General features: G+C 41.1%; 1 long non-coding RNA gene across 1 annotated transcript in view; it reads right to left on the reverse strand.

Moving 5' to 3' along the window:
• Positions 1–4,976: 4,976 nt before the first annotated feature.
• LOC114920325 (uncharacterized) overlaps positions 4,977–27,980 on the reverse strand; it is a 99,892-nt gene continuing 76,888 nt past the window's right edge. The window contains exons 3-4 of the long non-coding RNA XR_003808651.2: positions 27,560–27,677; positions 4,977–5,335 (exon numbers count right to left, since the gene is read on the reverse strand). This is a non-coding gene — a long non-coding RNA (uncharacterized lncRNA). The remainder of the gene's footprint in view (positions 5,336–27,559; positions 27,678–27,980) is intronic.

The raw sequence follows: 27,980 nt of genomic DNA on the forward strand, positions 1-27,980 counted from the left end.
TCCTCTCTAACATGTTTATTTGCTTGGCTAGTAGCGTTTACGTTAGTGGAGCTAGCAACGGGAGGAGACTTGCCAGGTTGAGTTGTTGAGGGTTGAGTTGTCAATGAGAAAACATTTTTTATTTAGTTTTTTACACTTTTAATGTTACGAAAAACTGCAAGGGAAACAGAAATAAAGCAGACAGACGACTAGGTTTTTAAAAGCAGCAGGGGCCCAGCAAAGGGGATGCTAAGAGGTGAAATCAATGACATTACAAACAGGCCACAGCACCCTGCTGGTGCTGTTTGCTGCCGATGTTGAGAGGGCCCCTCTCTGCTCTACAAAATACATTGTGTGTCTTGATTGCGGCAAAAGAAAAGAGAGACTCAGACCTCGTCAAACTAACTTTATTAGAAAATTCAACTAAATAACAAAATGCATGTTAAATTTGGCTCAAAGTGGGCCCCTTGAGACAACAGTGGGCCCGGGGCAGCCGCACCTTCTGCCCCCACACTCGCTCCACTACTGCGTGCTGTACCCAAGCACGATTGCCGCAGCGCCATTCCCCTGCTGGCCGCCGCGGCCCACGGTCACACTACACAGGACTATCCGTGCCTAAGCACGATTACCTCTTGTACATAACGTCGTAGTACAACACATGCACGATTTATGTTATTATGAAGCTTGCTCAGTTTACAAACAGGCGGACGAAAGAGAGAGAGAGAGAGAGAGAGAGAGAGAGAGAGACGCGCAGTCGAGTCCGCGTCTGCTCATCAGAGAAAAACACAGAGCATGACAGCTACTTTACTGACTTTACAGCTTATTTTAAGCCATTTTAATCAGACACAGCCATAAATAAATTAAAAAATAAAATAGACGCGTGGCCGAGTCCACAGGCGAGTCCGCAGCCGCACATCAGAGAAAAACACAGAGCATGACAGCTACTTTACTCACTTCACAGCTTATTTTAAGCCATTTTAATCAGACACAGCAATAAATTAATTAATTGTTCTCCGATGTGCGGGTGTCCACGCGGACTCACACACGGACTCGCGCACGGACGCCCGCACATCTTAGAACAACACAGAGAACGTGACAGCTACTTTGTGTCTTATATTGTGTCATTTTAGTCAGATACAGACATGAAACTGTGGATTTCTCCATAATGAAGGCTGTCAGCGTTGTGTGTGCTTGTGCTCGTGCATGAAGTGTACCGTGCTGAAGCACACCTCTCCAAAGTGTGCCAAAGACAAGGAAGTGTACCGTGCCTGAGCGCGATACGGAGCGGTCACACTGGTCAAACGAACTGGACTTTAGCGTTGAAGCGTGCTTGGGCACGGTACAGATGGCCAGTGTGACCGTGCCCTGAGGCTACACTCAAATAAAGTTGGAGCAATACTAAGGGGGCGGCTGTGGCTCAGTTGGTAGAGTCGGTCGACGACCTGCTCCTGCAGCAACACGTCCATTGTGTCCTTGGGCAAGACACTTAACCTTGTATTGCTCCTGCTGTGTGTGAATGGGATTAGTCAGTGAACCTCTGTCATCAGTGTGTGAATGTGTAGGTGTGACATGCAGTGTAAAAGAGCTTTGAGGAGGCAGAAGACTAGAAAAAGGGTTTAACAAGCTCAAGTCCATTTACTATTTACTATACAGGTCTGCCTATTAAGGGACAACAGAGAGATAATGAGAATAATATAGAGCCGATCTAATCCAACAGTAAAGGACTGTTACTTAATAAGGAAGAGAAGAAAATGACATCAGGTTTTCTATCTAAAACAACAGGAAAACGATGTTGTTTTCTGTTTTTCTTCTGGCCTTTGCTCACCTCTATATGTGGAAGCTAATAAGGAGCAGCACTGTTGCTACAACACAATGACTTTTTTTCCATGGAGAATTATGATATCATCTTGAATTCGCTCTCTGAACTAAACAGGTCATGGTGCAGTCCCAGAGCAGCTTTGGGGTGTATGGTCTTCTCAACTGTCCTGCTATTCTTCAGCTCCAATAACCTTTGACTGGCCTACTCCAGTCACAACAAAGCAACCTCTCACCACTGTAGACTCATTTTGTCAAGAAGGCCCACGTGTCACCTTCTCAAAACTGAATTGCGTTCACTCATAGGCCCTCAGAAATCCTCTGCTCTCAGAGTTAATCTCATCTGGCAGCACTTCTAACTCGAGTGTCACATATGTAAGACCCCGGCTCTCATCCACAAATCTACAAGTGCGAGTGTAAAGTTGTTGAAATTGAAAATTATGCTACTGTTGGTATCATTGCAAGTTTTTATTTTTCCTGAACAGTATGACTACAGCAGGTGTGCATACATATTGACAATTTAGAGAACACGGTGGAAGTAAATGTTGTCAATGTTGAGTTGCTTTAAACGCACAGTATATACACTCTGCCAGCAGGGGGCTCTCAATCAGTACACTAACAAAATCATGGGTGTGATTCTCTCTGCTACTACCCCACCGGCACCCGCTGTGGAAACACCATCATTGAGGTGTAGTGCGCGACTCTGACGGACTGTGGCGCTCACAGAGTATGTGGAAGTTGGGGGTAAGGAACATGGAGCATCACTGAGAACAATTGTTTTAAAATTAAGAAGTTTTGATGCTTTGATGCTTTAGGGTAACTGAACTGAAAGCTCAGAAAATGTGTAAACTTTGCTCTTATGTGACTGTTTGAAGCCATAGTGATGAGATAACGAGTTCGGCAAAACACATTTGGGTTCCCAGAGGATGATGATGACTAAACATTTCACACTCAACTTCAAATATATCTTCAAATGATCACACCAGTGAATCCTTTTTTTTTCTTTTTCCATCCTTCTGGCTAGATAGTGAGCTGTGGATTTTCACACAGCGCTCTTGATCAGTGAGTATCAGAGATAATCGTCCCATGAATTCATCAATACTTTCCCAGCTGGCCTCTGTGTGTTCATGTTTTTCTGTTTTTGTTTGTCTGATAAGTCTTCTCCTGGTCATCTCTCAGGCCAACAAACGCTCTTTTTTTTTTGTCAGATCACATGACACAGCCTGCATTGAGCATTTTATATCCCTGCCAGCTTATATTGGGGTTTATTAAAAAGCAGATACCAGCTGGTGAAAGGGACAGAAAACCATTGGTTCTGTTATGTTAACCCGTTATTGGTGGTATGTTAAAGGTCACCCAGTTAATAGGCTTAACTAACAGGTAAACCCTTAATTAATGTTAACAAGAGACATCTGTTAAGGGTTTCTTAATGTTCATTATTGTATGAATTTACCGTTAATTAAGGCTTATTACTGCATTAACTAATATTTATAGCATCCTTAATAAGGATTAAATAATGTATTAATTAATACCGTAGTTAACATGAACACCCTTAATAAATTAGTACTAGACACATAAGATAACTGTTAGTAACCATTAGTTAAGGCTTAATAATGCCTTAACTAATGTTAATTAATGTACCCTTATTGTAAAGTGTTACCAATAACACATTTATTTTTTTGTTGTTGGTGTATGTGTTTGTACAAAGACACCATAATGTAATGACGCTTGTTCTGCTCTTAATAATGCTCACCAGCAAAAAAAAGGCTAAAATTATCACAAGAGTGACAAAGGACTTGTTGCTAACAATGAACCGCAAAGACCAGGCAAGAGAACAACAACATGTTAGCATGCTTTAGTTAGCTCGTAGCTTCACATCCAAATAAGAAGTGAGTAGGCTGTGTTATTCTTCTTTTCTGTAGTCGTTGACTACAACAGCTTTATACACAAGCTCGTGCCGTCCGTGTAAACATGATGTAAACACAGCTCAGACAACAATACAGCTGGCGGGACTCACGCTTCTCCCTCATTGTAGACAGTCATGACTCTGTCATCAGAGTCAGTCATGACTGAATGAGAGACATTTACAGAGGATAAACTTGATTTCTGATATTTATGTGTCAAATATTGCACATTCTTCCTTTAAGTCCTGCAGCTTCTGAGTCTTCATTGAGAGTCCTCCTGAACCCTGGGAACAGGAGATAAAGAGGATGTAGATCCCTCCTCGGGGTCTGTTCTCTCTTTCCCGTTCATTCTTAAACCCTATGATCTTCCTCTTTACCAGGGCCCTAAAGTTTCTCCTTTCCATAATCGCTTTTCTTTTCACTCTATTTTTGCATCCAGGTTCTCAAAACATGCAGAATGTTTTCTCCAATTTTAACTTCCTGTCTAGTCCTTGTTTGTAAGCAATGTTGTCTCCTTTTTCCCTTCTCATTATAGTATCTGTCTCTCACATCCTTCCCCATGTCAATCTTCTCTGTCCCTTTCTTCTTCTCTTAAGCCCCCCCCCACACACACACACACACACACACACACACACACACACACACACACACACACACACACACACACACACACACACACACACACACACACACACACACACACACACATTATTTTCTTTGATCATCGCAGTGCCCTTATGCTGTATATCTGTGTGATGCTTCAAAAATGCAACTGCGAGAGTGTCCCGATGGGGACGAGTAAGCTTTGGAAAGGGGGGGGGGGGGCAAGACAGAGGAGAGCAAAAAGAGCAAAAAGCTGGAACAAAGGGGCAGATAAAAGACAGAACAGAGGAAAGAAACAGAACAGAAATCCAGAATGAGAGCAAAAACAATCGGAAAGTCTCTCTAGAGACAATATGTTTGATATGTTTACGATCAAATGTAGGAGAGGCGATCGGATAGAGATGTCTTTCTTGCAGATCTGAATTAGTCATAAACGAGAAACCTTCATTTTGAACTGAAGACTATCTGGAGTTCAACGTGTGCAACAAAAATTCTACATTGTGTTTTTATATTTCTGTTATCTGCATCATTTATGGATACAATGATGAAGAAGGTCAACAAGATTTATCACAGAGCTGAGAAGGTAATCTTTGAAAATAAATAAAAACAAATATTATTTAAAATCACCTTGTGAGGCAAAGGGATGGAGTAACAATACTTTATTCAGAATGATACGCTTCCTAACTTGAAAAGGCGGGTACCAGTGGAGGCTCAGCAGTGAAACAGACATTTCAATCAGGAGAGACTCAATTAAGAGTTTATATTATTCATTTAATAGTTTAAAAATAAATGGGCAGTGTTTTTGGCAGTTAGACTCCATCATGATGACTGCATGCGCTCAGAGGGGTAGCGAGGCCGACAGCAGGATAGGAAACCCCCCAATGGAGTCTAGTCACTGGTGGTGGTGGTCATAGAAGAATGCAGGATGTGATGAGGAGTGGGTTTCTGAGGTTGGATCTGAACTCTGCTGAGCTGGAATCTAGGTGACTGGAACGGAGGAGGGTCGCAGTGATCGCACTGAAATGACAAACTGACTGTGGAAGAAAGAGAACAGGTTTTCAAATGTGACATCAGCAGGATGATTGGTTGAGTCATGGCAGAATCTGGTTGGTTTATTACTTAAAGAGTTAACGCCATAAATCAGCTGGAGCTGGTAAAAATAAATGCTATCAGAGGACACAGGCCTTTATTTGCACATATAATCAAAAAAGACATTAAAATATTCAGGGAAATCTAAAACTGCCATCACAAGGCAACTTAAAGAATTGTGCCAGAATGCAGTTTTTCTACTGTCACCTTCTTAAAAAATGTTTATTACCTATTTTAATTTATTTCACACTTATTATTTTATACCGTAGTGCAGTGTTAAAACTTCTTATCCAAGGCCATAACTTATTTATCAACCAATAAACAGGCGGCTGGGTTCGATCCCCAGCTGGGCAACATGTCCTTGGGCAAGACACTCAACCTTGCACTGCTCCCGCTGCTTTCGAGGCGGTGTATGAATGGCATTAGTTACTTTTGATGGATGATACTACATAGCAACCACTACCATCAGTGTGTGGGTGGGTGTGACATGTGGTGTAAAAGCGCTTTCAGTAGTTGGAAGACTAGAAAAGTGCTATATAAACTCAAGTCCATTTAACATTACCATAAAGCAAACAGGGATTCTCTCAGGGGATACAAAAAATTATATGATATCCTGAAAAATAGGTTTCCAGTTATCATATAATACTTTATGTCGACACACAGAAAATTATAAAATGAGACCAAAATTAAGTGATGATGGAGAAGTAGAAACATTTCATAAAAATGTGTACTTGTATCCCAAGAGTTTGAATTAAGCACAGGAAATTCAAATGAAGTCTCCATAATCTCTCCGTCTGAGCCAGAGAATACGCCGCCTACTCCTCCATCGGAGTCAGGCTTTAAAGTGTCTCTCCAAAGTTTGACATCGGGAGGTTCAAACTTAGCCGAGCTATAATGTTCTTTCCCATAGCCGTGCTGCTCTGAGATGAGTGTCAAAAACACAATAGCTCATTAGCACTAGACTCGGTGGTCATACACAACAGGCAGGATTATAGGGAGAGATTGGAAGGGGCGACACAGAGAGGGAGGTAAAGGCTGGAAGAGGGAGGGTGAAGTGAAATAAATCATGTGCACTCCCTACACCTTCAGTTTGATTTGTTTAATACACTTACAATTTCTAATCAAAATCTATTCTTGCACAGAAAAACTCAGCACTTAACTACAAGATGTGCTTTGACTCAAGTGTCTCTTTTACTACTAAGGTCTTAAAAGTAGTGCTGTCTTGTTGTTATAATCCATGACTGTTTACTAATGTTAGACTCTTTCTCTCCTTTTCAGATTTAGAAAAGGTTTATTTATGCGTCCATTACCTCAAGACTCAATTACTTCAACACACTTTATTCTGGTATTAGTGACAGTCACAGTCAGTCCAGGTCTCTACATTAAAGTTCTATGAAATGTCTTGTTAAAATCCAATCTGATCCTGTATTTGATCATGCCTATAAACCCCTCTATTTCAGCCCTGCTCAGAACAGGCTGTTTCTGAGTCTGTAGCTTTAAATAACATTTATAAAAGCAAACTTGAGACCTGCCCTTTTAGTAGAGCTTTTAACTGAATCTCATTTCATCTAGTTGTATTGCATTTTTAACCCCCTGTGTTTCCTCATTTAGAATTAATGATAGCGTTTCCTCAGTACCTGTTTTTATCTTAGTTTTTGGATGTGGGATTTAGTTGTGGGATAGGGGTGCAAATGAGCTGTGTCTGACCACGCCCCTCTCTGGAAGGAATTTGGGTGGCTCAGGCTTTCTCCTTCCATGCCCTATTGTTTCCGCGGAGAAGGCAGGCTCAGAGGGCACAACAAACACCTAGTTGTGGGAGTGTCACCCACCTAGGGGAGGGCTTACTGCGCTTTGTGATGTCATGAAGGGAAAATCTCCAAACGGCCTGTTTGAGCAACTATTTTTTGGAAAAGTGGAGAAGGCAGAAGACGGAAAGGATGGACTTTTCTCATAATTGGGGGGTTTGTTTACAGGTTAGGAACACATAGTTGTGTTAGATAAACAGGGTGAAGTGTATTTTGCATAATATGTGACCTTTAAGGTCAATCTGAACACTCCTGGTGTACGCAGGATTATTGCTTCAGCAGGGCTGTGACCAGGACACCCATCGATCTGCATTATGATAATTATTCTTATAATTTTTATGATTTGTATTAGCAACATTATTATAACTGTATAAAAGTATTACATCAAATTTGCTTTCAGAAATGTAATTTTAACCAGATTTTGTTTAATATATGATGCTCCTGACCATAAATTATCGGTTCTGAAATCTGTCTGACCTCTGTTCAGAAGTCCCCTGCACTGTGTTGTCTGCCTGTTATTCTCCTACCTGTGCCAGACACACAGGAGTGGGACCGAGCTTCCACACAGATAATTGGGGATGATTCTGCCAGGCGCACATCATTCTGCTTACTTTTCTCCCCAAACCCCCAACGCGGCTTTAAGGCGAGACATTTCTTCCGCTCTATATTTCCTCTTTTAGTGACTCCTGCCATCAGTTGACAGCTCAGCCAACACTTTTGTTTCTGCTGGTGACATGAAAATAAGAACAATGTGAGCTCAGTCTCCAGGGGGTATGTCTGCTACGCATCACTGTTTTCCCATTTGCCTCCTTTGCGGGACGGAAACGATTGGCTGCCCTGCTCACCTTATCAAACTCACACATCACTATTCAGCATGAATGCAACTCAGCAGACACACAAACACAGCCTGTAGACCACGTTGGTCTCACCTTTGTCACCTGGTGTTCCCTGATGTGTATGATTTTTTTTTCTGGTATAAAGTGGGCCTCAGAGGCTTTCACAATCAACTCACCTAAAGATATTTTCATAGCATCATTTCTATAGAGAAAGTTTGGCTTTGCTGCTTATGTAAGTTTGTTGTCCAAGGAAGTATTCGAACCTGGAAAAACTTGCAGTTACCTTAAAGCGTGACTTCTAAATACCTTAAAAGGGACCATCAACCCCTCACTGATAGAAACGTATGGATATGAAGAAAGAAGATTACAACTGGGCATCTGTTCAGGATGCCTCCTGGTCGCTTCCCCCGGGAGGTCTTCTGGGCACGTCCAACTGGGAGGAGACCCAGGACGTAGACCCAGAGCTTGTTGGAGGTATTATATATCCTGTCTGGCCAGGGAACGCCTCCGAATACCAGAGGAGGAGCTGGAAATAGTTGATGGGGAGATGGAAAGTATGGGCCAATTGTCTTAGCCTGCTGCCACCACGACCCGGCCCCGGATAAGTGAAAGATAATGAATGGATGGATTACAACTGATGGGAACTCAGATCAATGTATTGGCCTGTAATTATATTTGCTTTATATATATCCCAGTTTAATTTACATGATGGTTTTATCACAGCAGCATGTACAGCAACAGTACAGCAGCTTTCAGTTGCAGTTCAAGTCTCTGTACAACTATTAAATTACTGATTTCCCTGGCTTTGATAACTGTTGGAAATATTGGGGGTAATGCAAGTACTCAACAAAAAATAGATATAACATAGGTTTAGTACAGTTTTACATTGCAATTAATTTTTACATGTACATTTAAAACACTACAATATATAATCTAAACGATCAAAAAAGACAACAAGCCAGACTGACAGCATGACAGGCGGACATGAGCAGAGACAGAAGAATGAGGGGAGCCCTTAAAAGGAAAAGAAATGAACTGAGAAGTGAAAAGGAAAGAGATCGATGCTTTATCAGTGTTCCCAGAGCCTAAAATCCCTTTCGGCTAGACATCAACATAATAGCAGTTGCTTGTTTTTTTTTTTTTTCCCTCCAAGTGCTGTAACAATTGATTTTACAGTTCAATAAATTAATACATTTCCGTGTTGTAATTGCAGACTGGTTCCCACACACTCACTGTGGTTATCGTGTGCAGGGAGGAGGATATGAGCGAAGAGAAAAACAAGACATGAAGCGTAGAGAAAGATTGAGGTGTTATTTCACAGCCCGTCGCATCTTCAGTCACTCCGAAGTGGAGGCAGAAATCACAGAGGTGGATATTCGAATATACAGAGAAGAAACAAAAAGAAGTCATGATCTGTGTTCATGCAGACCACCAGTGAACGATGGGGAAATATACAGTTCTATAATGTGTCTTAAGTGAACCTTTATATTTGTATTTATGAATTAAAGTCAATGAGCTCTGGATAAAACACCTCAAATAACTAATAACCACAAGCCACCGTTAAAGTGCAAACATGTTTTTGAGCCCACTAACCTTGTGAACCTAAAGCCGCTCTTCATTGGCCCTTTGACTCTCCGCATATGGCATATGCCACACTGATGGTATAGGAGTGGCATATGCCGCGGCACATGATTGGCATATGCCACATATGAGAGGAATATACCGGGACACATGAGTGGCATATGAGTGGAATATGCTGGTGGACCAAAGCTACATATGTATTTATCATGTAAACTGTAAAAATTACACCTTTTTTTACATTAAAAAAATCATAGCGGACTTCCTGTTGACATTACAAGATGACTTCCACTGACTTTTTTGTAGGTCTTGGCTTGCTCAACATGTAAAAAAAATTGCATGTATGTAGGCCAAAATCCTCTTCCGAAAAATCTAAAAGGGGGCGCTGTTGAGCCATTTTCCACGCACTTGTACGGAAACACTATCATACGTAAATTTCACGCACTCCTGATCTGGGTGCAAAAATTTGGGGCCCCAAATTAGCGATTCATTTGTGCAAAGAAAACCATGGAAAAGTCCTGCAGATACAATAGGGTCCTCGCTCCGAGGTTGGTGCTCGGGCCATAATAAGAACTTGGTAAAAACAAGGCTTGGTCAAAGATTCATATTACGACAGACCTTGTTTACGGTGCATTTGAAATGATTCATTCCGTCCACAGATCAGTAAACACCTGTGATCACCGTGACCTCCTTAATAACAATTGTACACTGTATATGTGTCCTTATAGCCACTAAGCAGAGGGACTCATATCCTTTATGTGAACTGAGGTGCACTTCCACTCTTTTCTTTCTCACCTCTCTTATGTTTATCTCAACCTCCGCATTAGTCTTCCTATCCCTCAAAAGGCTTTTCCCTCCGCCCACTCCTCTACACACACCTCCACTCTTTATTTCATTCCCACCCTCTCTATCTCATTGTCTTTCGAGTTGCTCAGGTTGGACATTGAGTAGAATCCTCAGTTAATGACAGGCCACCTCTCCTCCCACACAGGCACACACAAACACACCTTCCTGAGAGCCCACGCAGACACTCAGCACGACTTCCTTTCAAGTCTTCTTTTAAGTCACCAGAGTGCATTCAAATGAATACGTCTCATTATTCCACATTCAAAGTCAGTGGCCTGCCACTCAAAGGGAAACCTGAAGAACTGGTGCTTTAACAAAAACAACTATTTGATGTATGCACGCACACGCACACACACGCACACACACGCACACACACACACACACACACACACACACACACACACACGCACACACAATTGAGGAAAGGAAGGTAACTGCTAAAACCTTTAGGAAGGGTAGAAAGACGAAGTTGAAAAAATCATGTTACGTAACTTTAATCTGTGCACTGAGTAACTATGTTTCTCTTGATGTGGATGAATAGAAGAAGAACTTTCTTGCTCTGGGTGTCATTGTCTTGATATTGACGAAACAGAGGGTCTTTTTTCTACATTAGTGTTGGAACACGGTGCTAGTTTCAAGAAAATAAGCTCAGTGGTATTGGGGACATTTGGAATCATCTCACTGAACCGGCAAATCTCCTTTTGTTGTCATCAACCTAAAGTTTGAAATTGTTTACTTTGCACATCTATTTTATAAGACAGCTGTAAAGGAGGGTAACGCGTGCATCAAAACTTACAGGTAAACTCCACCTCAAGAATCAGGGGTCTCAAAGTTATTATATGTGGATAACCACAAAATCGCAATAGCGATAGATTTGAAAGGGGGAGAAAAACAACAAAACTGTATAGAGCCACAACAGGCTTCCTGAATGAAATAATGCACTGAAAATGATTAACTAAACCACTGCTGCCAAACAGCTGACCCAAAACCAAAATTGTCCAGGAGACCCAGAAAACATGCAACAAAAGGCAAAGGCTGCCTGGGAGACCTTTGATAACCCAAAAAGCTGGCGTCGCAACAAAACTATCCAGCACCCCAAGTTATACTCTTGGAAACAGGCAGAGCACTGGAGACTCGGGCTGTTTTCGAAACCGCATACTATACTACTAGTACATACTGATTTGGCCAAAATGCAGTATGCAGTATGCAGTATGCAGTATGTGAACAACTACGAGATCTGCAGTATGCCAAAAATACCAGGATGTCATACTGATTCGGGAAAATTGTACAGTATGCATCGGACCAGTCTACCTCGCATACTGTTTCCCACAATGCAAAGTGTCAGGTCAGAGATCAAAATGACGGAGCGCAGCTGTTTGAACTCGTCGGTGGTGGTGACTGAATATCTTGCCACATTATGAGCATGCACCAATAACAAATATGACATGTTCATATATTTATAAGTCTTACCACCTCAGATTTTCCTGCTTTGTAGACTGTACAGTGCATGTGCCACAGCTGGACCAGCAGCTGCAATTACAGGGTCCTTGGCATGATCTATTACTACATATTATTAACAGCTGAGTAAAACCAGCTTAACCGGGGCCAAGCATACTGCAAAATAACTGACGACTGGCAGTCATACTACATACTACTGTTTAACTCAGTGTGCAGTATACAGTATATACTGCATACTGATTTAGATAGTAGTATGTAGTATGCGGTTTTGAAAACTGCCAGGGTATAAAAACTCCCCACACCTGGTCTAAATAAAGTCCCAATCAGTGACACACACACCTGACTGCAGTGAGTTGATTCTGTCACCACTCTCACAGAGCCGAAAGAGTGAGTGCCCTCACAACGATATTTACACCCCTGTGACTTTTCGCCTTTAATCTGAATGTGGCAGAGGCATAATGTGGGGATGAAGTGACCCCCCCAACCCTGTACCGTCTTTGGAGGTAGTAAAAGAGGCGTTACAGAGGTGAGACGATTATCATCAGGGGGAGCACAGCGCTGTGTGTACATGCATGTCTAACTGTGTGTGTGTGTTAATCCTGATGCCGTTCCATTTAGACCCCCTAAATACAAGTGAAGAAAAACAAAGTATAATAGGATTAGAAAGGAATTTAAATGTGACATGCCAGACACACGCATAAACGCAGCACTTGAAGGATGAATAGAAAGGGAGATAGGGCTGTATTACTCACAGCTGTGAAGAGGGCAGAATGACTGTCAGTCCTTCACAACCTGCATGACTCACAGCTCATTAATCACAACTCTTCACTTGCAAAGGGAATCCCCTTCACTGCTATAGCAACAATGAAGAACCTTTTTATCACAAATATTAGTGTGTGTGTGTGTCCTGTTTCAGCTTCTGTAGTTTATTATCTTCATGTTTCCAGACATTAAAGTATAAAGTAAGAACATATGTTTGGTCATGATATTAAGTTATATGATGACGTGAACAATAATGCATTTACATACACAGGCATGTTACAGTTACAATGTGTATTCTACAATGTGTATTAAGGAGCATAATGAGAACGTGTGGTGATGCTGAGTTCACTGAGTACAGGGCAGGACGACCTCGGACTCAGTGAACGGAGGTTTTCCTTCCAAAGAAAGTCTTTTTGGCAAAAACAAAGTCATTAAGTTGTCCGGACGGATTCAGCCTGTTGTTGTATACCCATTACTTATATCAGGAGAGACAAGTAAATGAATCAAAGATAAATATTTATTTTACATATGTGATGATGCGTGAACTTGACAGGGAGACAGGGTGATCGAAGATGTCTGCCCTGAGCAGCAACGAGTTCTATCCCCCCGTGGAGTCCAGACACTGGTGGTGGAGGAGGCAAGTGTTGTGGTCAAGATCATACTAATCGAGACCAAGTCGTACCCGAGACCAGAGTGCTCCAAACCGAGATCAGACCAAGACATTAAGGGATCCAGACTGAGTCAAGACCAAGACCATAAATATCACTGAAAAATCAACTTGTGTGCATTGGGCATGTCACTCGCTTAGGCCGTAACCTGGGACAAAAATAATTACTAAATATGAATAGAAGTTGAAAAAATAACCTTAAATTGAAGGTCTTGACCGGTCTTGATTTAAAACCCACAGTCCGCTCGGTCCAAGACAGAGACAAGACCAAGTGAAAATGAAAGGTGGCCTCAAGACTGACCTTGAAACCAAAACCGATATGAGCACTACAACAGTAGTGGAGGCGTTTGATGATGATGTCGTCTGGCCGTATGCGATAACTGGGTGTTGACTGGACGATGGCTAATGTAGTGATCAGAGGCTGATGGGATGATAAATGTGATGAAACCGCGAAGGCTTGGTGGTGAGGAGGACGTGGAGGGTCGCACATCACGATGGTATGATTGAACTAGTGGAAGAGAAAGCCATATTTTAAAAAGACAGCAGCAATATGATAGGCCAACGATGAGGTAGTAGAGCAGTTCTATTGGACAGATGTGACCATTTCATTGTTAAGTAAACAATGAAACCAGCATGCAGAATACAGTCTTCCTGGCTGAACTTTCCCAAGAGCTACATATGTATGAAGTAATCAGGTAATCGGGTAAAACCAAAAATGTAGATTTTTAATGTGAGTATCAGATATCATGCACGTTTAAACAGGAAGTTGGGATTTGGTTATATTTAAGATAATGCATGTGTCGTGTGTATTATTCAGTTCTGGACTCTGCAGACCTCAGTACTCATTGTCTACTTAACTGTATGTTCAATAAATATCTTAGCAATGAAGAAGGCCGTCTCCCCAAAGTCATTGAAGATACCACACTTCCCTACATGTTAGCCCATTGAATACTTCATATTATGTAAGTTGAAGTAATTGGAGTCACTACCACTCAAAAGACTCACAGAATGCTTGCTGTGTCGCTTATGTTTTGACTCTGTTCCTCGATTTTTTTCTTTAGCCAGCCTTAAAACTCATCAAGAAAACTGGAACTGCATCTTGTTTAAGTCACATTTAAAACAGTACATTTGTTGCAATGAGCAGTCTTCCATCCTCCACCAAAGATTTACAGACAAAGATGGCTTTCAATGTTTTATAGTCCACTTTTCTACTCGTTTCAAGTGGCTTCCATTATGGGGAACCCACACATGAATGTTGTAGAGCCCCTGTTAATAGTTTGTTTACAAAGAACCATTCCTCACCTGTCCACCAGGTGCCTGGAGTAATCCCTGCACACCTGCGGCTCATTACCTCGTCAGTCCTTCTGACCTGGTGCCTGCCTCACCAGCTGTGCCTCATTCATTATTTGTTTCTGTATTCAGTCAGCTTTTTCCCCAAGACATCCAATGTTTGTCCAAGCTGCCCTTATGTTCTGACTTCTTCCTAACTTTCCCCTCCAAAAAACAGACAATGCAACAAACTGTACAAAGAGTTGATGCAGGAGCTGGAAATGATTGGACGGCTGTTTCCCAGAACTAAAGTTACTCGTAGATAACTTTTATTAACAGTAGATGTGTTACAGATGGCAAGTGTTGTGTTAGCCGTTCCATGATTTTCCACACTGTTTTTGCCCAGAGGCTCCTTTATTCTTCTGAATCCATTTAGCCACACATCATTGGCCGGGGCTAAAACCTATAGAGCTGAGAATGCAAATAATCAGAGGATGTGGGAGTACACTGAAATGGCAAATGTTCTGGACAGAACTACAGATTTTCATGAATATGGGTCTTCCCTCTTTACAAACTCATTTTTTTTCATACTCATAATGTGGAACAATAGTCAGACAACAGCCACCTGTGATTATATGCTCCCTGTTCAATAGTGTGCGTAAGGTGGAATTGTAAAAAAAAAAAAAAAAAAAAGGTAAAGTGATGGGATTAGCGCTTCGGTTGGAAGCACTCAGCATCGTTAATTATAAACTGAGAAATGATGAGACCATTGGTTTCAATTTGTCTTCTTGGTTTTGAGCTAATGAGCCTTTTTTTATGTTGCTCAAAATCGCTGGACAACACACACATAAATGCACACTCAGTGCACTTAAGCACACAAATCCCCCCCCCTGACATACACACTTGTGCATGTGCACACATACTGTACACAGTACACACACTTTACACTTGCTCACTCAGGCCATCTATTCACACACAAGCCATTAAGTTAATTAACTAATACATCTTTGCAGGCCCTCGCTGAATCCATCACAGTGGATATAAAGTTACTCACGGGAGACAATGGGCAGTGGTCTGCAACAACAAAGACTTTTCAACAAACTTATCTTGTTCCGAAGGAGAGCAGAGGGGGAGGAGACAAAGGGAGAGGGGTTGCGGGGTAGAATGAGGAATGGGAGAAAGGCAGAATGAGAAAGATAACACAAACACAGACACAAACCACTTGCCATAAACTATTATGTCGCTTCTAGCAGTCTCCCAGTGCGGTCCTGTGACGCCTTCATCACAACTGCTTTATTGTAACACATTGAGATAACCCAACACAATGGAAGGAGTACAGATGGTGTGTGTGTGTTAATTATAAGGTCACATTTTTTAAACACTGAGAACACACCACACCGTTACTGTGTAGTGTGTGCTTTTCCTACTACATGCTTTTAAACTAGCAGATGTGTGTGTATGTGTGTATTCACTCCACGTGTCCTCCCCTCATGTTATTCTACTCGGTAGAACACTCAGTTGTGTTGTCCTTCGTGTTATCTTGTCAAAGGGTTTTTCCTTGTGAGTTACCCGTGTATGATTACTGCTGTTTTTTTTACCCTGCTCCTCTGGATCTGTTTGCCTGTGTGATTGGATTTCCTGTGTACCAAACGGGATTGGATAAATACCTGCCTGATTTTACTCTACCCATGTTTAGCTTTTGGATCCGGTTTGTGTACTTTGTGTCCCATCTTTCATTATGTGCTAGCATCAGACTAATGGCCTAAGATGTACATTCCAGTCCATCTGTGAGAAATTGCCCTCCCCCTGGAGGATAATGCAGCAGCCGACACTGATTACAATTATCACTGTATGCAAGTTCATTCTGGATTGATGCTACCACAGAAGATGGATCTCTGGGGAGATGTCAAGGATTACCATGTGAACCCTAACCGCAACTTTGAATTGGATGGAAAGCCCCACCTGTGCTTATTTGTAACGCAGGACACAGGGAACAAATTTGCCTACAACTAGAGATACTTTACTTGGTTGTGAAAAAGCAACATATTCACCCATGAAGCGTTTTTTACACAAACTGGGTTCTTTGACGTCATTCTTACAGTAAGATCAATCAAGATTAATCATGGAGAGAGAGAGAGAGTTGAAATGAAAGAGTCAAATTGTTTATAACACTATAGAAGTATAGGAATGTTATATAGACTTCAAGCTATTCATGGGTTTTTAAATGGCTGCTGCTTGTCCTTGGTCTGAGTTGGATTTCTTTTTTACTTCAACAGTGGTGACATACTCATGCGAATGAACAGTCCTTGAGACGAACCTTCAAGCCTTACCATTGGTGAGTATATTTGTGAAATTATCTTATGGTCGTGTAATTTACTTTTAAAGATCAAATGAAGAATTTTGCTCCTTTTTTTTAAAATGTTCTGAAGAACAAATGTGAAGTGAGGACCTGATGTCAGATGAGGACTATGTCCCCGATTCTTACAATCCCACATAGAATGTAAGAGACAGCATATTACACATCTCAAACTATAGACTACTAAATCCTCCTCCATTGAGGCCACTTGAGAATTTTCAAACATCAAACACTGCCATGAAAGGTCTTTTAGTGAAGAGAAAATGCCAATATGACAGCACAGAAAAGGCTGATAAGTTCATGGAGAAGGCAAGCAAGTACTGTCCATGAATCAGACGTTTCTGAGCAAGTCTTGATTCCCAATACTAAAGACACAACTACATACATGATCATTTATAAAGAAGAAGTTGGGAAAGCCCAGTTCATATTCTTCGAACATATCTTAAGTAAGTTATGAGAACATCTGCTACAGTTAAACCAGTCCTTAAAAGCCCAAAGAGAAGAACAATGTGGATGTTGCTCAGGTTTTGGCACTGCCACAACACTCAAAAGAGTGTAAGAGAATGCTGAACAGACTATGGGACAAAGGGAAGTAAATACATAATAATAAAGATTTACATGCAGCCACACTGAATTGATGTGCTTGTGTAACTGTATTTCCAGAGAAAGAAGTAAAAATAGTTATTATAAAACCCATGCCGACTGGAAGTCCCTTTTTGTGTACCAGTGTGCAACATATTGAAGTATATTGTCAGCTACAAGTATACTTCACGTACAGCAGTACACCTCTACTCATCCTAACTGTGTAGTTTCGGACGGTGAAAGGACTTTGATGAGCTTTCACTTTGTTGTCGGCTGCATTATGTTTTCTGTTCATCAGTACGTTCTTCTCTGCTCTTTCGTTGACATTGTTATTCTGTTGAACTACACGTAGCATCGATATGAAGGCAAATATTCTCATTATAGCGTCATATAGTGGACTATAGTATATCGTCGCCTTCCTAAAATAATGGCCTAAGTCATTTTTTCAAGTTTTTCAGAAAACACAAAAAACTGATCCAAATATTGAATATATGATATTAATAAATTATTTCACTCAAAAAGGTTATTACAATAGATGGCTATTGACATACTAATAACAATTTCTGTCAATTATGTAACATAAGAGTAACAAATGACTTTGGCAAAATTTTTAACATGCCTTTTTGACTTAAGCAATTTTAAACATTCAACTCTGTCAACAATTAAGCATAGCTAACACACTAACTAAACATACTGTAATTCTGAGGAGGGGGGGACGAGCCCTGAATCATGGAAATAACTTCAGTGATAAAGTTGTATGTTGTCGTTCTTCTTGAAAAGCTTGTAAAATTGCCTAAGTCACATTGACTTCTGACTTAGGCAAAATAAAACGGCCTAAGTCACACTCTTGACATAGGCCATTATACTACGGGGGGAGAATCGCATGATCTGTTTAACCTCTGTACCAGAGGTGGCAAGCATCATGAGGAGATGATTTATGCAACAACAAAAAAAAATGATATGTTGCTTTGTTCGCTGTATACTTCCGCATCTTTTTTTACATCACGTCTTACCTCGAGAGACCCCCTCACACCCTCCAGTCTGACAGGGATAGTCTCCCGCTGTGAGGAGCATATGTGAACAGCCAGGTCAGGAGACTATCCGGAGCAGTCGTCCTGAATTTACCAAGATATTTTCAGGAGTGCATATGTGAAAACGACAAAAGTGAGTACAACTGTCACACACACACACACACACACACACACACACATGCAAATGAATAGCGGTCTATACTAAAGACTTGCAGTCCACGGTGATATCTATTCAACACAGGTCAGCTTGAAAAAGATAAAATGGGATTATTTTCAGTAGCTTATCCAACCAAATGGAAATGTAATTCTGAACTAAACTCTTACACATGACACAATAGCCTTCCAGGCCGAGATACGAGGTGTACGTGTTCGGTATAGTGAGCAGCAGATAATATCCTTTAAGTGCACAATGAATAGCAGAACTCTTCCTTACTAGCAGCCATTCAACTGAGGGAGCTCTAGGATATGAAACTAGGATGTAATATGATTAGGGAAGGATGTAACAATATGATTTAATTTGATGGCGTGGGCTTAAACCAAAGAGGGAGGAAAGAGAGGAGACAGGAAAATTTAGAAAGAAAGTCTCTATATTTCTCTGTGGCATGATGGGATCAGGTTTTTCTATTAGCGCTAAAGTGATGACAGCTTTACAATGCCATCTGTTGGCACAGACGCAGGAGATAAGGGCTTCAGCCTGCTACCTACTGCTCCATCCCTGCCTGGATCTCTCTCACACGCTCTCTCTTTCTCTCTGATTTAAAAGTGGATTTGAAGGAAAGTGATAAGAAGACGAGCAAGCGCTCCCTCTTTTATTCCCTCTCTCTCCCTTTTCCCTGACTGTCTCTCTATCCATCTGCATGTCTCCACATCCTGATTCTAAGGTTCTTATATTCTTCTACAATCTTAAACCTTTCATTCAGTCAGCAACCTGCTGCTGTATCCTCTGCTCTAAGTCCTTTACTTTAACATTACCTCGTCCTGGTTTCTGATCCTTCACTGGACTGGAAGAGGAGATAAGAGGAGCTGCGTGTTTCCTGCTGCTAGATCCCAGCTCATACACTTCACTGGATTTCTCTCCTGCTTGATTTCTTCCCTTCGCTTTTCCATAAAAAATAGGCTTAGAGACTGCAGATGTGATGTACAAGGTACCTCTGTACGGAAAAATTTACCAAGGTGATTTAAAACCTGTTGATTTAACCTTCAAGTACACCCTTGAACTTGACTTGTATTTATATACAGCATTGTTCCAAGTCCAGGTCATTTTGCTACCTTTCCCCACAGATTTAATGCAGCCTTCATCTGTGGAAGGCATTTAAGATAAAAAGGTGCTTGCTTGGTTAATCTGAAATTATATTTCCATTGAAACAGACTCAGAATATTTTAGGCTGGGATCATTCCTTACCTTGCACAAATGAGTAAAGCAGCCACCACCATCAGTGTGTGTATGTAAAAGCCCTGAACAGTGAATTCACCAAGTGTGTTACAAACAACAAGATTTTTAAAAAGAACAAAAAATTGGATTGTCTTGTTTTGCATTAGACTGATCATTGTCTTCTATGGCCTGGCACACACTAAACAATTTTTTAAAGCATTTTTGAAGAATTGAGAGAGCCCACACATGACAAGAAATCATGACAGATTCAATCATTCAGTTCTTATAGTGTGTGGTGTGCAACTAGAAAACCAACTCAGCACACCACATACTAACCGATTAATTCACCAACAACCAGAGTCTTGACTATCAATACGTGTAATCTCGCGCCGCCAAACGTGACAGAGGAGTAAACAAACATGATGGTCAAGCTAAATGTTACGGTAAACATTTTGGTCCAACTTCTGTCCTTGTCAGTTGGATTGTGGTTTGATTGACATGTTTTACAAACACTTGTGTTGTTGCCACAGATCAGCAAGTTGGTCCTAAATTTATGACATCTATCAAGCTTTATGCTTCACGTTTGCTGTTGTCGCCATGGTAATGTTTGTTGTGCTTCCTGCTTCAGTCACCATGCTTCCCTATTGGTTATTGTTCTATTCCACGTGACAATTCGAAGAGTCCGTGCTCGGCTGTCCTCCGTGTTCTCCCCACAAAACAGGATTTCTGTATGTTTAATATTTAGTTTAATGTTTACGATTTCAAATCGGGGCGGCCCCGATCGTCGTCCGAGCAGATCGGGGAGTTTAAAATAACTCTTAATACACCTCACACAGGAACATCTGACAACATTGGGAACCATTAGATAATCAGGCCTTTGCTGACTCTGGTCGCAAGAGAGAATCAGGCCCAAAAATTATCTTGTAGTGTGTACCCCGCTTAAGCAAATATCAAAGGAAGTACAGCCATGTTGAAACAGGCTATTATCCACAGAGTAGCCTGAGAAAAAACACCTCTCTCCATCTCTCTGACCGCCACCATTTAGCCTTTTTTCTTGTATGTTATACAAATGTCATTGTTTGACGGGGTGGACACTGAGTTCAGTCTTACATAAACTGTTACAACATGGTAGGTTGAAATGTGTTGTTGGTACATGCTGACCTTGTAAGAAAGGTCAACCTTTCAAAGAAGTGCAGAGTGACTCATTGGTCTTCAAATGAAATATTGTTTATGTGTTCCAGCCTTGACTGAACATACACATACAAACACTCAGACAAATACATACATAAGTATGGACACCTCTGCTCGTTGGAAACATCTCCTTTAAAGTACAGTGGATGAACAAGGGGAAAACAATAAAAAATGAACTTGTAACATTTTGGTTTTGTGAATTAAGGGAGTGGAACATCAATATTTATAGCAAAAGGATATCCATAAACTGTAACCATGGTTTTTACGTTGTACAAAAAAAATCTCCAAACGGCCTGTTTGAGCACACATTTTCTGATAAGTGGAGCAGGCAAAAGACTTTAGTGGATAAACTTTTCTAATCATTGGGGGGTTTGTAGAGAGACTAGGAACACATATAAGACTAAGAAAAACATGGTGAAGTGTGTTTTGCATAATATGTGGCCTTTAACACTTTTAAGAACATCCTTGAAATAGTTTTGCCCCTTGCTTTCTAAATGTGTAATTAATGTTGAGTCATTTCTCACTTCTTTTAAAAAATCTCCCACAGGTGAGATGCCATTTAGGACGATCTTGCACCACCTAGGATAACAGCCTATAGTATCATGCTCGATGAATGTGGGAAGTCGCTCGTAGTCCTCCACTTCTGTAGCAGTCATAAATTCTGCCATAAAAGCGGTCAACGCCATAATGCTCCGCTCCACGTTGAATTATTCGCAGCTGAGGCTGACACAGGTCGAAGAAAAATATATTTATTAAAACAGAGAAGTCACTTTGACTTGTAATTGCATGCAGATGTTGTTTTTTTTCTTAGACCAAAAAAGTGGTGTAAAAGATGAACATTAATCAGATATGTCTTTTTCAATATGGACTTTTATTCGCTGAAACAGCTGTCCAAATGTAGAACCTTTAAGTGACAGAGAGCTGGGTGGGGTTTTTTTTGCCAAGGAGGAACACACAGAGTGGCCAGTTGCAGGCTGGTGGGCGGTCTCTGGGCAAGGTTACAAACAGCCACACTGCTGCAGCGCTGCCAGCAGTCACTAATCAGCTTCTGCCTGCTCAAACACTCACTCTCTGGACCAGAGAGGAAGGTGGTGACGTACCCCGTTGTGTTCTGAATTGCTCATGTGCCAAGAGCGTCCCCGAGCGCTGACACTGCTGGAATTCCGCAGCTTTGGCTTTTTCTCCTGAAATGTTACTTTGGAGCCAAGCCCACAGAGTGAAAAGTGGGATCAGGATGTGGTGTGTGGGTGAAGTGACAGCACACTCTCAAACTGTCTTTTATTGGCTTTTTACCTGAGAATCAAACGTTCACATTTCTCTATATGTTGATCAATTGAAAAGCTGTTTTGGTCTCAATACTGGCCCTCACACACTGTTATAAGAGAATACATCAAGAAATTGGAATTTGCTGTAATACTGTAGCATCTGAACATAGGTGTTTGTTTGACAATGGTCAGCAAACACTAACTCACACTGCTACCTGCTGGTATGGACGGTCATCTGCCGGCTGTTGTTTATAGTAAATGGACTTGAGCTCGTTTAGTGCTTTTCTAGTGTTGCTACTAGACTATACTCGAAGTGCTTTTACACAGCAGGTCACACCTTTGATAGGCCTATTGATGTGTTACAACTCACGGAGTTCTGTCTTACACTAAGAAATAGCAAATGTACTTATGCACCAGCCTTTGAACCAAAAAGCCTGCTGCTTGGTGAGATGAAGCCTGGTCTATGATGCAGTACGAATGGTGCACCCTTTTGTTTAAAGGAGTAAGATCCTTATGTGGGCATGCATAGGCCAGTTAACAACACATGCTCCTCTGCTTTTCCAGACAACCAACCTTCACAACAGAGCCCTAAGACGCTCACTAGACTCTTCTCCTCTGTCGCCCCCCGGTGGTGGAACGAACTTTCCAAACTCCATTCGATCTGCAGAGCCCCTTTGAACCTTTAAGAAAAAGCTAAAGACCCAGCTCTTTCATGAATACCTACTAACTTAATGATGATGAAGACAGAAAGAACAGCACAGTAAGGACAGACTAACAGACATTGCAACATACACACAAATTGTAACGACAACAACATAAAGGTACAGCTACAGAAAACAGAACACACATCACAATCATACATTAAAAGCTTGTTTAAAGAGGTGCCTTTTGATTAGTGACTTGAATGTAGAAGAATCATTCAGATCCTTGCTTGTGTTGTACTTACTCTCTGATGTAAATCACTTTGGATAAAAGCGTCCGCTAAATGAATCGTAGACCATTCAGGCCAAACTGAAGTGAGATGGTGTGGTCTACAGAGGATGTCCTGTGTGCATCACTAGCTGTTTTTGCCCTTTTTCGTTCATAAGAACTGCTTAAGATGCCTAGGAACATTGACAGCTGCAACCAAACTAGCTATCACTGTCAATGTCACGTTACTTAACTGGTTATTTTAAAGATTACTGATTTAAGACTTATTTACATTTTTTATTTGGGCACTAGAAAGTCCACCAGCTTTGTTTGAAATGGCTTGCAATGAATCTCTGGAAATGTCTGGCAACGAATGATGCACCAGATGGATCATATTTTGCCTGGGTAGGGGGATACATTTGTGGTCCGCTTTGGAAGGAGCCTTTAGAAATGGGTCAACGTTTGACGTGCCCTCTGAAGGATGCTGCACCCAGAACTGAGATATGGACACACAGCAGCACTACTACTGCTGAGGAAATATCAGTTTGCCGAGTGAATTATAGATGTTTACGGGGCAGAGGACTATGACTGCAAGCTTAGGGTTTTTTTGTTTTTTCAGCATGAAGCTGATCTGCATGCCAAAATGCTCACTGCTGCCTCCTCACACGCCTGCTTCACCTGAGGGAGATTCCTGCTTGAGAGAGGTGCCTGCCAAAAACTCAAGCTCAGAGACTGACACAAAGCTCTTTCTCATGCGCACTCACCCTGATGTGGGCTGTCTATAATGCATGTAGAAACATACACACTAACACAGACATATGCAACTAAGAGGCACATTTATTAAAGCCTAAAAAATAACACATGCCATCAACAATCATCCCCTTAAAATCATCATAGATTTTCCAGTGTTTGCTAAACATGATGCAAATGTAAAGATTCTTCATTGTTCCATGAAGTTATGAAAATCATTTGTTGGGGAGGCTGCACTCTTTAAAATTCATCCCACCACTATTATCCAAAAGACCCAATTCTACACCCCAAAATAATGTCTATATTTCAGGCAAAGAAGTGAAGATGACATTGTACTTTTCCTATTTTATTCAATAACTTTGCCTGAGACAGCTTTGCTTATTTCAAACAGCTCTCATGGGGATCCTATTGATTGCAGACAAAGAGAAAAAGAAGCAGCATATTTCAGCTGGAAAGAGCTGCTTTCTATTGTGGATGTATTTGTTGCTATACCACGGAATAAATAACAATAAACTCTCCATTTCATGTATTTCTTGCACAACACTTAAGTTGTTTCAGTAAAGTTTCTCAAAGAACAGATTTACTATCTTAGAGAATTTTATGCAAAGACAGCCATCAACATCATGAGACAGGCAACAAAGTTACAGTTAATGTTTACAGATGGCTATTTGTCTTACTAAAAATAGTTACACCTGCATATTTCTAGTTTTCCCTTTTTAAGTACCGAACTGACTGCTGTATTAGGGCCTGTGTACACAGACAGCTGTTTTTGCGCATGCAGCGGCCATTTCTTTTATATAAAATCATTGTAGTTCAGAATTTTCAGTGCTCATCTTTCTGAGGGCTAAACGTCCTTGGCGTCATCAGTGTTTTTGTCGCTGTGCTCCCAGCGCTCTCAGTTGAAGATAGTTCAACTTTTGGAACAGTGGGATACTCGTCAATGTCACTGCTGCATCACAGACCAATCAAAGTCAAGAAGGGGCCGGACTTCTGATACCAGCTTTGTCAACAACAATGGCAAAGGAGACGCTAGTCTGACTTATCTTTTGGAGGAGTTTCCAGGTGTATAATGGCTGCTGTTCTCAGGACATGAGTCCTTCACGTTGTTTCAATTGTTTTTTGTGATATTTAGTTGAATTAAAGAAAAATGTGTTCATTTCCACAAACAAGACCAACCACACCTGCTTTACAATAACTTGTGACACCCTGCTAGTTGGGAGAGGTGAGAGGACAAATGGGGAGGGTTGGGGCTGCCCTCAGATGAGATGTGATCAGGCCAGCCTAGGGCCATCATTGAAACTTATCCAATGGGATGCTACCCTTTCTTTATGGGATATTAAAGAATAAGTATTTACCATAATACCCCAAAGATGTATTCTTCGATTTGATTGCAAACACCCAAGATTATTTAGCTAACCCCGCTGAGAACACCAGGGGTGCCCAAACAGTCGATCGCGATCGACAGGTAGATCGCTGACTGATTCTCAGTCGATCGCGAGATGTTTAGTCAATATAAAATACAATTGTAAAATAGAAAAGTGATTTCAATTTCATCTCATTGCAGTTTTTCCCACACACGATACCTGTGTTGGGAGCCCAAGTATACTTCCGACCTGTGTGTATTTAATTTTTCATTTATTCATGAAATTGCTGCGTGCATGAGAGAGCGAGCGGCGGAGATAGAGAGAGAGTGCGCGCAAGAGAGAGAGTGCAGGCATGCGCAATGACGTGCAGGTAAAACCGGGGGGGTAAATGTTTTACCAAAAAGTCATATATAGAAACTATGCTACGAGTATTAAGCGCATTTGATGAAGCTGCAGCTACACACACACGCACACGCACACGCACACACTTGCACTGGAGCGCCAGCCACCACGCGAACCTTTTTACTTTTTACTTTTAGTGCTACAGCACACAGTTGATCCGTGATCCGTACGGACCGAGGTGGGAACACACGTGACCCGGTCAAACAGTCGGTTCGACTTTACTCCGTTCACTCTCACCGTGTCTGCAGCTAATTTAACAAAAGCAACATCATCTCACAGCAGCCTGCTGTAGTCTGTGAACATCTCCACACAGATTAAAGTTGTTTGTTGTTAACAAAATTAAGGGAAAAACATATGTGATATAAATACAAACGTAATACTAAAATGTAGCCTACCCTAAAATAAGAGTTTTTAAAAAAGTATGTCGATATTCATTATTTTTTACAGAACTCTCATTTATTATATCTGATATTATTTTCTGTTTGTTGTTTGAGTATTAAATGCGTTTGTAGGCTGTTGGTAAAGGCTATGGCTCACTATGTGGACTGGTAGATCTCGGCAGACTGGCAACTTTAAAAGTAGATCTTGGTTCAAAAAAGGTTGGGCACCCCTGCTCTACACTGTAAAAACAAAAAGTCATGACAACATAAAATTCTAAGTTAGTTTTACTTCAAGTCTATGAAAATGTTGTGTTAACTCAATATTATATGTTATGTCACCTAAACTAACTGAACATTTTCCAACTTTGAAAAGTGATTCATATTAACTTAAAAATGGTGGGCTCTATTTTCAATTGAGAGGAGTATTTCTCTTACCTCGTTTCAGCAAGAGGGTTTCGGGGATGTGGGTGGAGATGGAGATGTATCTGTGCTGGGCAGTGAGTCTGAACGTGCTCTTTTATAATCTGGAGAGTGACTAAATTCCCCGGATTTCTTGGTGAGTGAAGTGGTCGTGCTCATGATGCAGAGTCTTTTGGAACAGTGGTCAAAAAAGTCGTCAAAACATATCTCCAGTGGGTCCAGGTCGGTAGAAATTGTATTCCGATTTTAGAAAAAGAAAAATTAAATGGAGTTTGTAGAGAGAATACAGAACAAAATATATGATTTAAGCTGTATACACCAAGAAGTTAAGTCTCTATGCCAAAACCTTGAATTCAGCCAGGAACAACTACCCACACACTCTGTCAACAACATAAATGTCCACCGCGTTCACTGTCTTGGACCAAAAAACAATAATAAGAGAGAGACAGAGGGAGACTAGTAACATACAAGAGGAAGGGAGGGGCAGCTATGGGTTGAAATAGCACCCATCTCAAATCTTGCGCGAGAGCTCCCGGTCACCCGGTCTCTCATCAGCCTCCCTGAAACCGGGGCGGATCTTTCCCTCTTTTCTACCGTCAAAAGCCATAAAAGGAGCAGAAAAACAGCAAAATACAAAAGCAAATATTGATGATTTTATTGCAGACTTTGTGTGTACATTTCGGCCACGAAGGTGTCCAGAGGTTAAATAAAAAAGACTAATGCATCAAATCAAATTTGTTGCTAGTCTTTCACATATCTCTAATCACAATCTAATAACCTTGCATTTAAAGGGTTACAATCCTGAAAATAATTGACTGTTTGGTAGTTTTGAGCAAGTCGGAAGTTGATTTACTTCAAAGCAGAAAAATATAAATACATTTGAGGAGGGCACAAGGGTTGATGTTCCAGCAGTGTTGTTGTTTTACCTTGATATACTGTAGAAGAAGCTCATCACGAGACAGGAAACTGCTCTCCACTGGCGGCGATCAGCTCTGGAGCCGGCTCTTTTTCCAACATGAAGAACTCCACACTCCGTACACTTCCCTGTCAACCACGATAAAGCATTATGTCTCCGTCTTAAAATAAAACTTGTAAACTAAAAGCGGTACTAAATATGGATAAAGAAATATATCCCCACAGTGGCGCTTATGACATTAGTTAAAGTAACGTAAAGAAAGTTAATTGGGGATAAAATGTCGCCGAAACTAAACTTGTTTACAGTTTCTTTTTGTTTGTTTTTAACAGTCCATTTGCTTTATAACGTTAAACATTACACCATGAGTACTTTACTGATCATCATGACTTCACCTATAACATCACTCAAGTTTTTATTTTATCAATATTTCA

Source organism: Labrus bergylta, chromosome 9, assembly GCF_963930695.1.
Source record: "Labrus bergylta chromosome 9, fLabBer1.1, whole genome shotgun sequence".
Taxonomy (NCBI): domain Eukaryota; kingdom Metazoa; phylum Chordata; class Actinopteri; order Labriformes; family Labridae; genus Labrus; species Labrus bergylta.